Consider the following 17,142-nt stretch of genomic DNA (forward strand, 5'->3'; position numbering starts at 1 on the left):
CAATGTCATAAGCAAAATTGTGCTGAGTCACTCTGAGTCTAAATTTTATTGCATTGTGATTATTAACTTGTATATTTTATTCTTAAATAATGTAATTATTGGTTTACAATGATCAAATAAAATTTTCATATTTAACTTTTTTAACCTTTATAAATTAAAATTTGCGGGTAAGGATGTCAACGGAGTTAAATTTAGTCAATGTAGGTCCTCTTAAAAATGACCTGCTTGTTTTTTTTTTAATTTATTTTTAATTTTTAATTATTTTTATTTTTATTTTTATTTTTTTGACCTGCTTGTTTTCATTCAAATTTAAGTTGTATGTAATTGATGTTAGTTACTTAAGTGAATTCACCAGGTATTTTTTAAACATCTATTAAGGATAATTAGGATATTAAGTAGCCAAATTCTGATGTTAGATATGGCAAAGGAGTGAGCCAATTGAAAAAGCATCCACAACTTTGATAAACTTAGAAAATTCAAGAAATTAATTACATTTTTCCACTGTGCATGAAATAGTGTATGGCATGGATAGAATGTTACAAGAAAAAATGTCATATAATGGGATATTTTGCAATTTTCTGGTTACATGATTTGATCACTTTTTTGCTTAAATTTAGGTAAGATAAATCAGGATCATGATCAATAAAGAAATGACAACTACTCTTGTTAACAACCTGGGTGCTATTGCCAAGATTGTTGAAAGAAGCAAACTATCTATGTCTTCGTATCTTTTGCTCAATAAGCATGTTTTAAAATCATTTCATGGTATGCCTCATCAAGCCACTGCTTCATTTCTTCCTGCATAATTTTGACAGAACTGTTTGGAAAATCAATGCCTGAGAGCCGTGTTTGGATTTACTGCTGAATCCAATTACTGTGTATTATCATAAAAAGCATCAAAGTGAAAATTATTGATGGTGCTTGTTTTGTGAGCATGCAACTGTTAACTCTAAACATAAATATTTTAATGGCACAATTTCTCACTATTATAGAAAAGAAAAGAGAAATAAGATTTCTAATATGGAACAATAAACCACTTAAATTTAAACGAAGTTCTTACTTAAAAAATAAAGGCAATTCTACTTTATACACAATTCAGACAAAAGAGTACTTTAAACAGCTATGATTAATAATACTTGGCTAAGATTCCATGAGAGAGAATTTTTTATGCAAAGAAAATTGTCAAGAACATTGGTTTAAAATTTTTATATATTCAAAAAAATTATATATTCTCAACTGCATATGATTTAAAACATAGGCTGGCAAACTATATAGCTCACGTGCCCAAACTGTCTCCTCCCATTCATTTATTTGCAATCTGTGACTGTTTTTCCTTACAACAGCAAAGATCAGTAGTTGTGACACAGATCTTATGGACAGCAAAGCTTAAAATACTCTTGGTCCTTTACAAAAGGAAAGAAAAAAAAAAGTCTTCTGGCATTGCTTTAAAATATTAAATGTAGATTTTTATACAACAGTTTCAATATTTAAAGGAAAATTTGAAACTTCAGTCTGATCTTAAACCTGTTAGAGGTATATAATTGAACTTCAAAGTTTGAAGTATAGGAATTAATATAGCAATTATTAATTTCTATCTATCTATACCATTCGCAAAGTAAAAATAATCACAATTCCAACTACTGTCCATTACAATTACTTATGAGGGTGGTTCACTTTTCAAAAACTTCTGACTCTTTTCAGAAAGGCATTTTTTTTAAATGTTAAATACAAATAAAGCATTTACTTGGACAAAATGATAATACAGAGTTGAATACAAATGGCATAAACTGTTGGTTCATTAAATGGGGGTACTGAACGACCTAAGAATGAATATTCAGAGATTCTGAGTCTAAATAATGTTCTCTCATTTTCTCAGATCCACTTGAGAGTGAGAGTGTTTTCCATTACCCTACCTCTGTCAGTATCTCTAGTACCAACATGGTGATTCCCGTGAGGAGGATGGCATTGGGAGATATAAGAGACCAGCTCACTACAGAACTCACTGGAATGAGGGCAGTTACAATTTCAGACATAAAGATAGGAAAATAAGGTACTATGTGTAAGTGTAATACATCCAAGGGTTATAATATTTGTTTCTAATGGAAGTATAATTAACATACTGTGTTATATTAATTTCAAGTGTAGAATATATATAACTTTTCTATACTCCAAAAATGTGTTATTTTTTTACTTCTTCTTTTGAATAACCACTCAGAAAGTATTAGATATATTTGGTTGAATTTTGTTTGTTTTAGTTTTAGTGTAGAGCACTTTAAAATGCCTCCTGAGAAGCAATAGCATTTAGTAAGTGAGGGGGAAAAGTGGCAAATTACATTTGCAGTCTTACCCCTCGGTGTTAATTCAAATTCATTTTCCCTAGCAATTTTTTTGTCTTGGTCATTAATCAACTTTCTTAGACATTAACTTAATGGAAAACATAATGCAAACAGCCTTTACTAAAAGTGAAATTTTAATTTTCTTTCCAGGAACAAGCACACTATTCTTCACCTCCTCCAAATAAAAACTGAAGATAGCAGAGTTATCAAAGGGGTTGTCACAGTTCTCTATCTATTATAATAAGACTGTGGAAATTGTATATAGGAACAAAGTAAATAGGATTTTGGAATCTCCTTAATACGTCTATTATGCCTTAATACTAGTATAACCATTTATTTTTACATGCAAAATTAAGCATATCATTTAATTCATAAAATTATATCCTCAGTATTTGCCTTTGTAAGAATTACATTTAATATTAAAATTTCAGGGTACATTTTTTCTTCTTTGTTATAATAGCTTTATAAAGGCTATAAAATAATAATCATTTGTTTAATATGTCTGTAACAATCTTGCTATTTTAATGGTCCATCCAACATTTAAAATCCTTTTTGTTTTCTCATGTTTTTTTTTTCTAGGACATACTTTTGTATAATGAATTCTCCCAGTTATGAAACATATATATGAATCTACAGTTTGTTCGTCGTTTGGTCATTGCAAAAGACTGGCAAAACTTGCAATCTCTCTAAGATTCTACATTTGCAAAAATGTAATAAATCCTATCTCATAAGTCTGTCTTAAGGACTGAACAAAGTAACACATGTGGAAACATTTTGTGAATCTTAAACACCCTTCAGGCAGGTATTACTATGATCATTGTAAAATGTATGTTTTACAATTAATTAGGAATGTTTTAATTAATTAGGAATGGACCCACTGTTCTTGATACATTGTTATTTTGTACATATTTCAAAAATAGAACTCCTAGGTAAGCACTACCTCATGTAGCACTGAAGTTCAAGTATCAATCAATTCATTTACAAAATGTATATTTAGTTTGCATTAATATCACATCAAAATGTTATTTGCTAAAATTAGAAAGTTAATGATTCCCTTAATCATGCTAATCACTAAATTGAACAAACCCAGTAACAAAACAGGAACATTCTGTTCGCCAATGACAATGGAGATGATTACAGAATTTTAATCTAACAGACACAAACCTTAGAAGAAAAGTAAATGCAGGTATTTACTTGTCAAAAGAAAAAAAGTTAGTTTGTCTTGGTTCCTTTTCTAGGACAGATGTGAATAAAACAGCTTAGAATAAATGTGCCACTTCATTATTTTATGATATCTGTAGGGAAAAGGTATCTATAATTTTTCCTCAGGAAAATTGCTATAATTAATCATTTTCCTTAATATTAATAATAATTATGGAATGGCAATAATGCAGCCATATACATTATAAAACATATCATAAATAATTGATGCTATGTTATTAGTAGTTGCTGAATAATTAATATGGTCCAAGTACATAGAAACTAGCTTGAATACCTGAGAAATATAATTGTGAAGATAAAAGCAATTTAGACTTTACTTGCTACATTGCCTTTGTATGTGTTTTCAGCAATCTCAAAAATCACAAGACTTGGAAGGAATTACACTTGGAAATGAAGAAAGAAGGATCTTAGTGTTTCTTGACAGGTTAATCAGGCAACTTAACTCATTCTATATTCACAAGAAATTTGTGAGATCCAGGAGCAGGTATACTAATTCATGCTTCCTTTCACATGAAAGTACTGAAGTTATCAGGAGCTATACAGTTATGATTTTCAAAAAGTGAATTTGATAAATGAGAAGATATTATTATTATAGCTAGTCAAAAGTCCTTGAATTCAATTTAATAATTGCTAAGCAATGTCTATGCACAAATTATTTGCCAAGTATTATAAGATATAAAATATGGGAAAGTAATAATCCACACTTTTAAGAAGCTTATTTTGAGCATCAATGTCCAGATCCTGAAGCTAGAGTGAGTTCAGAATGAAAATGAAAACTTCCTCAACTATGCATTTTATTTTGCATTTTGGAGGCTGAAACACTTCCACTTCCATATGTAGAATTATTTACCTTAGCTCTTCGGCATTTCTTTTTTGTTTCAGTGCGTTGGCCTCACTTTTTAATATTTCACTTGGCTGATACTTTTCAAAAATACTTAAAGCCTATTTGATTTTTCACTATTATGCTTATGCCTTACTAATATCTCACATATTTTTAAATACTATATTTTAGGTACTGATAAATATTTCCATGAAACTCAAAAGAGAATTTTGGACATTGTTAATATTTATTTGCTATTTTTAAGAGTATATTTTATGACTATCCTAAAAAAACATAATTAATAACTACCTAATGGAACAAGAGTGAGATCAGCAATTGGACCATTAAATCTGGTAGGTTTCCGAATATAGACTTAGGATATAGATTCTATTCTACTCTTGAACATCAAGATTGTATATACTTTATTATTTTATATATTAAATGGTTATTACAGTGATAGGTTATGATCAAACAAGAACTTTAGTAATAATAAACTGTATCTTCATTTCCATATACCAATTTTCAAAACTGAATAAACAAGTGAATACAATTATTTAAAATTTGCAATGTGTGTTAATTCTTTATATTCTCCAAATTAATTAAGCTGCATGTACTATTTTTACCTTATTTTGCATACAAGGAGACAAGACACAGAAAAATAAATCAACTGCAAGTAAGTGAAGGAGCCAAGATTTGGACCAAAATAGTCTGGCTTTGGAAGTTATCCTCTCAAATCACACCTTTAACCCTTCTCTGCTGGGTCTGTTGCAATAATCAGCAACAGGAGGAACAATTTATATACATTGTTAAATGATACAAGATTTCATCTGTTCACCTGCAGTATCTTTCACAGACTGAAAAGACATTTGGCCATCTAGGGAATGCAAAGAACAGTACAGCACACGTTTGTAAGCCAAACAACTTAGCTTCATGTTATGGATCTATAAAACTAACCAGTTCTTTGAGTTTTGGTAACATTCTATTAAAGGTCCATTTTTTCCATCCATAGAGTGAGGATTATAACCATTTACCGAGTATATTTCTGTAAAATTAGTTGGAGGACATTTGAAATATTTACCACAGTGCTAAATATTCAGTATTAGCCATTATTATAAGAAGATGAAATAGATAAACTTTCAAAGCTCTTATTACATTTTTCCTTTTTCTTTAACACTTCTACTGATCTGCGAAGGACATGAAGGAATGTATGCCTATAAGAAACAGGGTATGGGGGAGCTTTATTATTTCAGGTGAGGGAGGTTGTCAGAAGAGAATATAATGTACAAGGAGTTGGCCTAAGGGCTGCAGGGTTGTTATATAATTAACTGCTTTAAAGTATTAAAAAATATTATTTCTTCTTATTTTTTTCTATTTTCTTTTTTCCTATTTTTTTCTTTCTTTCTTCAACATTTTCTTCCTATTATCCATACTATTCACCTCTTACCACTTTCTCTAAATAGTTTAGAAACTCAATACCCCCAATCTTTGATCCTAAGTGAAATCCATTTTGCATGTTGGATTCATTCAGTTCTTAGAAAACTTTTGTAGTCTTTTCTCCCTGTTTCCACCTATGTGTGTCATTGCAACAACAAAATTAGTTCACAATATTACACAAAAAATCAACATTTTTTTGTTTTTTTTTGCCAGTTAATTAACATATGCATTAGAATATCACTAATAAGTAAAGAATACATGAATATGTTAACTTTATTAGTGAAGTCCTTACTTATAGTTATGAATAAAATAGACTTTGACATTTCCTAGAAAACAGGTCTCATGATTTAAAATATACAAATAATAAACAACACAGACTGTCCTTGAAGTGTTTGAATATGTGCAGGAAATTTTTTAGAAATTACTGTCTGATTGTTTCGGAATATGATTCAACTATTAATGTGCTAAGTATTTGCCAACACCCTACTTGATCATCTATGCTCAATTCAAATGTTATTGGTAGCTAAAAGCCACCCATTAACTTCTCTCTTTATATTTGTTTTATTACCAGGGTTAGAAGTTAGATTTATATTATATCAGTCTGCACAAATAAACATAAAATTATTATATCATAAGAACTACTACGTGGCTAAAGCAAGTGGACAACAATCAAATTTATTTGACAAGAATTCTGTGTAGATAAGTATGATCACTTATTGAAAAAAATAATTCATCCAGAATCAAATATCTTTAATTATCTTATAAAAGGTGTAACTAATTCTTCCCTTCAGAAATTAGAATCTTAGACTTAGCAGTGACCCCAAATACCTTCTAACACATTGTATTATCTGAAGAAGATTCCCTTTATAAAAGATCCTGGACATGTGACGTCTGGTTTCTGCTTTAAAGCATTCAGAGGTCACTATGCTGTTTTATCTAAGAAAACCATTCTCATTTCCTCTTTGTTGAACCAAAGTTATTTCAAACTTGATATATATATATATATATATATATATATATATATATTTAGTTAAAAATACCTCTATCCATAATTTTATTTTATTTTCATCATGACCTATGAAATAGGCAAGGTGGATATTACTATCACCAGCTTTTAGATAAAATCATGGTTGAGAAATGTTGTAGCTTTTTAAGATGTTATATCCAATAATTGCAAGCTGAGGCATACCCCAGGCATTCTGATTTCTAATCAGGATTCATTTTACCCCACACCCTACAGCTAAATTCACCATTAACCTTTTCAGACTCTTTCTTTTTTTTTTTTTAATCATAAAAAGAGACTATATTAGGGCTCCTTAACACATGAATCTCCTTGATTGACACATCCCTCATGATAACTCTGCAATGCAGGTTTTCAAGACCAAGTGTGCATTTCTCCCTTAATTATCTAAATATTCTTCAGTTACCTGATTTCTCAAGATTCTTGAACTCTTCTCAGAAAAGAAACCATATATCAGATCTTCTAATGTGGCTCAAGAAAAGAACACTATCTTACATGGCTTATATAGGACCAATTTCACTAATTTATCGTTCTTTTATTGGACATTGTGGTCAATTAATCCATTTACTATTTAAAAGCCACATGACATTACCAGTCTATATTCAGCAAAAGATTTTTAAAAATCTTTTAACAAGTACTGCTGTGGATCTGTTTCTTACCAACTCTTGTACTTGAATAACTTTTTAACCTAAATGCATTATTTTACATTTCTTCTTGATGAACACAATTCCCTTGAATTCTATACATCAATCTACTCTGTCAAAAACTTTCTGAATTTTAATTTTGCCGTCTATCATATTATGTCTTCCTCTGCTTTTTTCATCTATAAAATTGACAAATATAACTTCTTTAGTTTAATGAAAATTGTTTGAATAACAATGCACAGGATAAAACTGTGATTTTCAGATATGCATATCTGAGCCTTGGTTTCTTTATTTCTAAAGAGAGTTCTCATCTAGCAGCTCTAATATTCTATGACAAGCAAATCTGAGCCATATTGTGCTAAATAAATATATATTATATATATAAGAGACTTAAAACATTTAAAGTCTATAGTTCCTTAATAATTTTACCACTAATTACTATTTTTTAAATTTAATATATATACTAGATATTCTCAAGTGTAGGGTTATAACTCAACAGGAGGTTGTGATTATCAGGAGGCATTGCCAATTCATTGTTAATACTAATCATTAGGTTATTGTTATTGTTATTTTGTAATTTTGTCATTGTAATAAGGCATTCATTTATATCTCAATATATCTTATATTATATTTATATCTCAATATATCTTTTTTTTTTTTTTTTTTTTTTTTTTTTTTTTTTTTTAAATTTTTATTTATTTATGATAGTCAGAGAGAGAGAGAGAGAGAGAGAGGCAGAGACATAGGCAGAGGGAGATGCAGGCTCCATGCACCAGGAGCCTGATGTGGGATTTGATCCTGGGTCTCCAGGATTGCGCCCTGGGCCAAAGGCAGGCGCCAAACTGCTGCGCCACCCAGGGATCCCTCAATATATCTTATATTATATTTATATCTCAAATATAATTTCAAATATAATCTCAATATATCTCAATATATCTTATATTATATTTATATCTCAAATATAATTTCATTCATATTCTATTACATTTCAATAATCTCTGAGTGAGACAGAAAGGTGTGCAATTACAGATACCGCGCCAAGCCTGTAGTACTCAGAGACCTAAATTCCAGCCTACTTATGTAAAATGTTAATGGAAAATTTGAGACAGCTAAATTTAACTGTAAACTCTCCTTAACTAAGATAATGTATGTTATTGGCATGGTATACTTGAAATGTACATAACATAGCATGGTATGTTAACATTTCTGTTTTATTTTCTACTTGCATAACAAGATTAATTAAAGATGTTTTTTTAAGAGATATTTTTAAAAGTAATTTCCAAACTAACTCACTTGTATGTAACAAAAGGTCATTTCTTGGCATACCATAATCCAGCACTTTACTTGAAACAGTTTTGTTTGGTAACACTAAAGGGAATAATAAGCGAGAACCATTTTAAATTAGTTTTATATAATAATAAAGATCGTCTTTCCTTCAGTTTCCAAGAACATGCTTCTCATTTACTCTCAGTCCTCACTCAAGTGTCTTTAATGTTCCTATTCCGATGACTATATCTACTCTTCAAGATAGCACAGGTTTTATCTACCATGGTCTTGTTTCCTACAATTGCAAGGAAGGGAAAATTTCTAGGCAGTAGGTAATTCATGGAATTTCCAAGGAAATTGTTGAAGGTGTAGCCTGGTTTCTTGTTACTTATTGTGAAATATGGAGGGAAAGATAGAGAGAAAATTGATTGAGAGAAGTGATAAGTATAAAGGCACTAGTAATTGATAATTTTGGAAATTTAAGCATCTACATTCAAAAGATATGCCTGGAGATAGGCATCTAAAATATAGACACTTAAAAGGCTCTCAAATGTAAGCTCGTCAAATATGAGCTCCTAATAAAAATTAACATATCCAAAAAAAGCAAGACACCATGAACATAAATTAGCTGAAATAAGAAACAACAGATTTAAATCTCAAGGATGTTGAATGAACATATAGGAAATATAAAACAATAGTGCATTCAATACTTAAACATAGAAAATAAAAAATAAAAATAATAAAAAGATATGAAAGAACCAAATAAAACTTCTGGAAATAAAAAAATAAATCCTAATAATTAAAAGACTAACTAGAAACAAAACTACAAAGAAAAGTTATATTAGGGCATCTAACTGGCACAGTCAGTTGAGCATCTGACTTTTGATTTTAAGTCAGGTCATGATCTCAGGGTCATGGGATTGAGCCCCGCATTGTGCTCTGCACCCAGCGTGGGGTCTGCTTGAGATTCTCTCTCCCTTTCCCTCTGTCCTTCCCACTCTTTCTCTCCCTCCCTCTCTACTAAAACAAATAAATAAATCTTAAAAGAAAAAAGATTAATCCTATCATTTTTACCCAGATAAATAAAATTAAAACAAAATGCAGGAAATTAGTGAGGAAATTATCTGGAATAATTTACAGAAAGAAAGGAAATAGAAAATATGAGATGATAGGGATATGGAAGATAGACTATTAAGGCTCAACATCTTATTAAAATTCCAGGGAGGGAAAAAGGAGAAAGACAGAAAGAGAGAGAAAGGATTAAGAAACTGTCTCAAAGTATACTACTTAAAAGGAAATTGATGGTAATTTTCCAGAATTAATGGTAGATATCGATAGTAAACATGATGAACACATCCTAATATGTCCATATTTATAAAAAATATTTAAAAATGCTCAAAACAAAAGCAATAAGTCAAAAAAGAGTCAGAGATAAAATCACTCATAAAGCTAAATGTGTGGATGTGTAGTGGCAAAAATGGAATTTTTAATATTTAGATAAGAAAGGAGCAAACTAAGGGATTTACTTAACTGCAAAAACAAAGGCCTTTAATAAAATTCAACAACCATTCATGACAAAAGCCCTAAATGAAATATTAAGGATAACTTTCTAAAGTTGAGTAAATGTTTCTACAAAAATAATCTGTAACTTGCTTCATAATAGAGGTAAATATTAGGAATAATTTCATACATATCAGAACATAAGTAGGCATGATAAATATCACTGTATCATTGTAATGCAAGACAATACAGTAAGAAAAGAAAAATATGTAAGAATATGTAAGAATTGGGTAAATAAAAAATAGTGAAAGAAAGAAAACTCTCATCTTTCAGAGATAATATATTTGTATTCATAGATAACCCCAAAGAATCTAGGATCAAAATATTAGAAAAAATTAGAAAAAAATAGTGTAGGAAAACTGTAAAATTGGACAGCCCGGGTGGCTCAGCAATTTAGTGCCACCTTTAGCCCAGGGCATGATCCTGGAGACCGAGGATCGAATCCCACATCAGGCTCCCTGCATGGAGCCTGCTCTCCCTCTGCCTAAAATAACTATGTTATTTAGTTTAATTCTATCAGAACTGTGTAAGATTAATATGTCAAAAGTTTTATTGAGGATTCATTAAAAAAGACAACAATAAAGAGATAGATCATAATCATTAACTGGAAGGATCAATATCATTAAGATACAATAAATATTTCCCCCAAATAAGTCTATTTTTCAATATCATCCTATCAATTGGATAGATGATAAGCAGAATATACAATGTGCATAGAAATACAAAAGACCAGAGATAACATATTACTGAAGAAGTAGAGGAACATAGAGAGGAGCCTCACCTATGAATTTTCTTGATCTATTTCAAAGCAAATATAAGCCAAGTGTAAAGTTACACAGGAATAGGAAAATAGACCAAGATATTACAATAGGGAGTATGGAAAAAAAGCAAAACCTAAAATTCATTCACATTATTCACAGTAATGTTCTAATAAAGAATTTGAATATTAAATTCAAATTACATAAAAATATATAATCCCACAAATTCCATTCCTGGGCAAATGTCCTAGAAAACTATTTTCCAAGCAATTTCAGATGCTCTGGAGATCCATATGAGAATATTTATAGCAGCTTACATTCTAATAGGAAAATATAACAAGTTAAAAATAACTCTACATTTCTTGAGAGAATGTATGCATAAATAGAAGAATGTATGCATAAACTGTAGTATACTTGTCAGAGATGCAAGTGAATGAAATAGTTATGTAGCAAAATTCACAAACATGACATTAATAAGCAAAGAAGTTGCAGAGGAACATGTGCCTTATAACGTCATTTATGAATTTCCAAAGTACTAAAACCTTCATAAGACATTGTTTAAAGAAAACTGTATAAAGACATATAAAACCATATTGGAAAGAAGGGGAAAATGAGTAGAAAATATGGGTTACTTAATACTCTTGGCATGCAGACAGCGAGTGTTTCAATTGGAGTGGTAGATCCAGGGGTTTCAATAGTACTCCTATCTTATTTTCAATATGTACTATATAAACATGTTCTCCTGCATTTCTTCATTGTTTAAATTATGTTTGATATATAATATATGTTATAGAAAATAGGGGGGATTTAATAAAAGTGAGATAAATTGGTATCTAGTAACCAGTTTTCTGAAGTAATAATATATGAAATGAATATTTAGGGAAGAAATAAATTTTTAAGCCCCAATAGAGTCAAAACTTAGAATATTTAAAGGCAATTCTTGAAACTGCCAAGAGACTAGACACTAGTGATATAACAATAAGAGCATTTCAGTCCAGGTGTTTATCTTGCAATGAGACCCACATATCTGGTTTTGATATTACTTAATGGTCTTTTCAAATATCTAAGATCCAATATTTAAGTTAATTTTAAGTTACCAATAGTATTTGTAAATTAATTTGACTTCCTAAAAGGGATTTTTAGAAGTGATGATAATGTATTTTTCAAGCAGGTTAAGTATTTAGACCTATTCAACAGATTTAACGGACGGACATTTGTGTTTATCAGAAAATATCTTGTGGGTTTAGTTAGCAAGGTATTTTAGCAAATATGAATGAAATAAATGGGTTGCATAAAAGCCATGCTCTTCATACTGAGCAGTGCCTTCCCTGCAATTTAGCCTCTTTCGCATTTGATCCTTTTAATCCTCCTTTTTCATTTTAATCACTCTTGCTGCATTAGATCTCTTTCTGTGGAGCAAATTCTTTTGCTTTGACTCTTCCTTCTACCTCTGTCTCTTTCTCTCTCCATCATTTTCTCTCTTAATCTTGCTCACAGGCTCCTTTTCAAATATTAATTCATTCATAAAAACTTCCCCAGTGCCTGCCAATTTAATAAAATTTCAATGTGAATAGGACTTTGGTTGAAATTATCTTCTGGCATTGGTTAAGTTATAATTATTTGTGCTCGTTTCCCTTATGTATCAAAATCTTGAAAGCAATAACTGATCCTCCTCCATTTTCTATTTCTCTAATTCAGAGATTGTACAAGTTAGTAAACAAAAATTTATGATTTAAGCCAAATCCTGATCTAGGTCCCAGATTTCTAAATTTCATCAAGATAGTATGCTTTTTTTTTTTTAAGATAGTATGCTTAAAAAAATTATTCCAGATAGTTGGTAAATAAAGTTTAATCCTTAATAATCTTTATCCAATAACCATTTTCCTAATATTTATATTTTCCTAAAATAAATGTTAGTTATAGTTATGATTAAATCTGAATACATACGTATGCCTATTCATGAAGAAAACGTGTGTATGAGCTAATACTTAAGAACATACTTTAATAGATCCTTGACTCAAATTGAACCTACTGATTATTTTTATTTGAACTGTTCTGACACTTGGCATTCCTAAGCCAGGTCACAACCACTCATAAGGAATAAGGCCCAATTAAAAGCTATGTAGTAGTAATGTTACTGCGAGGCCAAAAAAGATGACATTCCCATTTTCAGAGACATTATTTGTTGTTTCAGTAGGGAGTTTAGTATTTATTTGTAATGCAACAACAAAAAAGGCTTCCTATAGGTAGAAACTTTTTATCTGTTGGCACAGTAGACAAATACAATAGAAAAGACAATGCAATGTATTTTTAAATGCCATTAATTGTGGTAGATGAAGAATTTTCCTGTAGATTTGATAGGCACAAATGACAAAGAATGTTAACCATATAAGAAGAGATATATTCTTGTTAACCAATCTTCATGTTAACCAATTTGAAGAGATATATTTTTTTAAATCCCAAGTGACAAATAGTTTAATCCCATGACAAAGAGTAATATAAATAAATAATAGTTGTATTATTATTTCAATATTTTATAACTAATATGCCTTTAATGAAATATTTGAGTTCTTTCCAGTTTTTGAATGGATGCTTGTATTGCGATGTTTTTCCCCCTCAGGACTGCTTTTGCTGTATCCCAAAGATTTTGAACAGTTGTATCTTCATTCTCATTAGTTTTCATGAATCTTTTTAATTCTTCCTTAATTTCCTGGTTGACCCTTTCATCTTTTAGCAGGATGGTCCTTAACCTCCACGTGTTTGAGGTCCTTCCAAACTTCTTGTTGTGATTTAGTTCTAATTTCAAGGCGTTATGGTCTGAGAATATGCAGGGGACAATCCCAATCTTTTGGTATTGGTTCAGACCTGATTTGTGACCCAGTATGTGGTCTTTTCTGGAGAAAGTTCAAAGTGCACTTGAGAAGAATGTGTATTCAGTTGAGTTTGGATGTAAAGTTCTGTAGATATCTGTGAAATCCATCTGGTCCAGTGTATCATTTAAAGCTCTCGTTTCTTTGGAGATGTTGTGCTTAGAAGACTTATTGAGTATAGAAAGAGCTAGATTGAAGTCACCAAGTATAAGTGTATTATTATCTAAGTATTTCTTCACTGTGGTTAATAATAGGTTTCAGTATCTGGCAGCTCCCACATTCGGGGCATATATATTGAGTATTGTTAAGTCCTCTTGTTGGATAGATCCTCTAAGTATGATATAGTGTCCCTCTTCATCTCTCACTACAGTCTTCGGGGTAAATTTTAGTTTATCTGATATAAGGATGGCTACCCCTGCTTTCTTTTGAGAACCATTTGAATGGTAAATGGTTCTCCAACCTTTTATTTTCAGGTTGTAGGTGTCCTTCTGTCTAAAATGAGTCTCTTGTAGACAGCAAATAGATGGGTCCTGCTTTTTTATCCAGTCTGAAACCCTGCGCCTTTTGATGGGGTCATTAAGCCCGTTCACGTTCAGAGTTACTATTGAAAGGTATGAGTTTAGTGTCATCAGGGTATCTATTCAGTCCTTGTTTTTGTGGATTGTTCCACTGAACTTCTTCTAACGTAGATTTTTCTTCCTTAGGCTGTCATTTATTTCCCTTAATCTGTCTTCATGCTTTTTAATTGTCTCTTTTTTCCTCAGTTTCCCTCTTTGCCATTAACTTGTCTTCTATGTCACTCACTCTTTCTTCCACCTCGTTAACCCTCGTCGTTAGGACTTCTAGTTTGGATTGCATCTCATTCAATTGATTTTTAATTTCTGCCTGATTGGATCTAAATTCTGCAGTCATGAAGTCTCGTGAGTCCTTAATGCTTTTTTCTAGAGCCACCAGTAGCTGTAGAATAGTGCTTCTGAATTGGCTTTCTGACATTGAATTGTAATCCAGATTTTGTAGCTCTGTGGGAGAGAGGACGGTTTCTGATTCTTTCTTTTGAGGTGAGGTTTTCCTTCTAGTCATTTTGCTCAGTGCAGAGTGGCCAAAAACAAGTTGTATTGGGAAAAGGAGAAAAAGAGAGAGAAAGAAGGAAAGAAAAGAGAAAAAGAAAAAGAAGAAAAAAAGGAAAAAAGAGAAGAAAAAGAGAAAGAAAAAGAAAGAAAGGTGAAAAAAAAGGGGGGGTGGGGAAGCAATCAGAAATCAAAAAGAAAAAAAAAACACGGGGGAGTATCTTCTGAATCTGTAGACTTTAAGTCCCTTGATTTCCCCTGGAACTGGTCCGTCCAGCTGGTCTTCTGGGGGAGGGGCCCGCTGTGCTGATTTTCAGGTGTTAGCACTTGGGGGAGCTGCTCTGCCCCTGCCTGCTGCAGGGCTCAGCGGGGGTTGTTTACCCCGTTGGGCCCCAGGAGGATCAGCCGCAGTTGCTATGGCAACTCTGGAAGCCTGGATTCAGCCTCCGCAGGAACTACGGGGCTCGGGGCTCTCGGCTCTCCGTCCGCAGGGCCTGGAGGCTCCGGGGCGGGGCCGCTGATCTGCTCAGCTCGGGGCAGGAGCGTCCTCGCTGTCCTGGGCCCTCCCGGCCTCTGCCTGTCCCGGGGGAGGCCGGATCCTGGGCTGTGTCCCGGCGCCCTGTGCTCCGGGGCCTGCGCTGGTGGATTCGCGCTCCCGCCCCGCAGCCCCCTCCCTGGAGCCGCTCCCGAGCCCCTCCGAGCTGCTCCGGTCGGTCCCTCCGTGCGCGCTGCAGCCCTTAGGGAGCTCGGCGCACTCTCCCGGGGCGCAGGTGTCTGTTAGTGTCCCCGGGAGCCCGAGGGCATCCCCGCTCTCCCGGGTCCTGCTCCACCTCCCTGCGGGCCCCTTTCCCCCGGGAAGGTTGGTGCAGCTCCTGCGTCTCCGGGACGGGGCTCTCCTGTCCTGGGGACACTCGCCCCGGCCCTAGCCCGGCTCCTCGCGGTGCCCCTCCCCCTCGGAGGCCTTTTGTTCCTTTATTTCTTTTTCCCCGTCTTCCTACCTTGATAGAAGCGCGAACTCTTCTCACTGTAGCGTTCCAGCTGGTCTCTCTTTACATCTCAGGCCAAATTTGTAGATTTTCAGGATGATTTGAAGGTTATCTAGGTAATTTGGTGGGGACAGGTGACTTGGGGACCCTACTCTTCCGCCGTCTTGCCCCTCCCCCCTTTAATGAAATAAAATGAAGCATCAAATCTAACTTTTTAGCTCTAGTAGATTTTATTTTAAAAATAAATATATGGCTATTTTCTTTTTATAAAAAAAAGTATGCGGCAAACCAATAATCTTATTAGCATTGTTAATAAATCTAATTGGCTAAACTGTCTACACTTCTGGCCCTATGTATGGCTACTGAAATAGAAGTTTGTTTCTAAGATTGTAAAATTGAACTAGGACCCAGAAACTACCTCTTTACGCAACGACATTAAAAGTTAGTGTAAGTTACCATATTAACTGCCAAAATGCTAAATCAGTGGTCTGCTTTACTTTCACAGGAACTTGAAGTTATTCATAAATTTTAATACAGCATTAGTATTTACATTCCTCAAACACACACTTGCAGCATCAGAGATCAGTGTTCTCCAAGAGAACTTTGATAAAATTTACTACAATCTAGGGTTATACCCTCAGTTCAAATGACCTTGTTTTTAGCTACATCATTATATCCAGAAATCTCAACTATGCCGATAAATTAGAAAATAATGGAAACCAATATTCATGATTGAGGTGTTATTGTGGGCTACCCAATTGTGCTAAGAACAAGAGAGTTTCATTTTAAAAAGTATTCCTAGAGGGCCCTAAGTTTTGGCAATTATGAATAAAACTTCTATAAACATGGTTGTGCATGTTTCGTGTAGATGTAAACTTTCATCTCCTTTGGTTAAATACCAAAGAATGTGACTCCTGGATCCTGTGGTAAGAGTATATTTAGTTTTGCAAGAAACCACCAAACTTTCTTCCAAAATGGCTGTACCATTTTGCATTCCTGCCAGCAATGAATGAGAATTTCCAATGCTCCACATCCTTGCCAGTATTTGGTAATGTCAGCATTCAGGATTTTGCCCATTCTAATAAGTTGTGTAGTGGTATTTCATTGCTTTTTTAATTTGTTTTTCCTAATGACATATGATGTGTAGCATACTTTTATG

Source organism: Nyctereutes procyonoides, unplaced genomic scaffold (assembly GCF_905146905.1).
Source record: "Nyctereutes procyonoides isolate TBG_1078 unplaced genomic scaffold, NYPRO_anot_genome, whole genome shotgun sequence".
NCBI lineage: Eukaryota > Metazoa > Chordata > Mammalia > Carnivora > Canidae > Nyctereutes > Nyctereutes procyonoides.